Below are 1,360 nucleotides of genomic sequence, written 5' to 3' on the forward strand. Positions count from 1 at the left end.
AGGCGGACGATAAGCTGGAACGGATTCTGAAGTCTTATGTTCAGACCGGGCCTACCTCGTGAACATAGATGGCTCATGTTGTGAGTTCAGTATTTCAGCAGAATTTTGATTTTCTATCTTTAACTTCTTCGGTTCTGGTTCGGGATGCCTTGGATCCACTTCTAATGCTTCTAGGAACTCAGAGATGGCCTCTTCTTCGGTCTCGATCATCATAACATGGGATTGAGTCTTCTTTTCAGGAAAACGTGGAGATAGTTTCTCGTTCTCCAAAGTTGTTAGTTGACCAAGTTGAGCTTCGAGGTTGTGGATAGATGCTTGATGATTTCTTAATGATGCTTGCTGGTCAATCATCATTGCCTGATGTTCCTTCATCATAGATTGTTTCTCCTTCATCATTATTCTTTGATCCTTCAGTGATGCATCAGTATCATCATGTCTTTTCTATGAAGCTTCCATGAAACGAAGTAGCATATTTTTGAAGTCAACTTTCTTCTTAGCTAGTGGTTGCTCTTTTTGGTATAAGCCTCGATATGTCTGTCTATATCTTTCTTCTTTTTGCTTCTTGTATTCATCATATGGCAGCCACTCCTTCTTTGGTTTCCTCCAGTCTTCATCATATTTATCCCCACTCGATAAGCAAACTTGAGCTCTTTTATTCCCATATTCATCCAAGTGGCAATCCTTAGTCAAGTGTGGACCATTGCACCTTTCACAACCAATTCCTATAGCATGTATTGACTGGTCCATCTTGGTCATCCTCCTATCCATAGTGTTGAGCATTTCTAGCACAACAGCCATGTCTTCAGAACTTCCTCCCCCAATTACTTTAATGACTTCATTCCTTGGATTGTGGTACTCACGAGAATGCTTTGCAAATTCTTCAACTAACTCCTTGACTCCCCCCGGATTTTTCATTGTAAGTGGTCCTTGAGAATCAAGGAGTTGTCTTGTCATGACATTGACCCCGTCAAAGAATATGAATACTTCTTGTTGAATGTTAAGGTTATGTTGAAGACAATTCCTTAACAAACGTTTGTAGTGTTCCCATGCCTCGTAAAGTGACTCACCCAGATTTTGCTCAAAATTAGCTATCGCCTTCTTGAGTTTAGCTATCTTGGAAGGTGAGCAGAATTAATCTAGAAAGTGCTCACGCATCTGGACCCAAGTAGTGATTACACCAGGTGGTAGTGCCTTCAGCCAGTCTTTTGCAACTCCTTTAAAAGTGACTGGTAGCATCCTTAGTAAAGTTGTCTCTCTAGGAACATTAAGAGCATTGAAATAATCTGCAATGTCATTGACCTCATCTAGATGCTTAAAAGCATCCTCATGATCCTTCCCATAAAATGGAATATCCTTAAGT

General features: G+C 40.4%; 1 non-coding gene across 1 annotated transcript; it reads left to right on the top strand.

Moving 5' to 3' along the window:
- Positions 1–1,000: 1,000 nt before the first annotated feature.
- On the top strand, positions 1,001–1,107 carry LOC111918271 (small nucleolar RNA R71). The gene has a single exon (XR_002859141.1). It is a non-coding gene; the product is annotated as a small nucleolar RNA R71 (small nucleolar RNA).
- The last annotated feature ends 253 nt before the right edge of the window (positions 1,108–1,360 follow it).

Source organism: Lactuca sativa, chromosome 9, assembly GCF_002870075.4.
Source record: "Lactuca sativa cultivar Salinas chromosome 9, Lsat_Salinas_v11, whole genome shotgun sequence".
Taxonomy (NCBI): domain Eukaryota; kingdom Viridiplantae; phylum Streptophyta; class Magnoliopsida; order Asterales; family Asteraceae; genus Lactuca; species Lactuca sativa.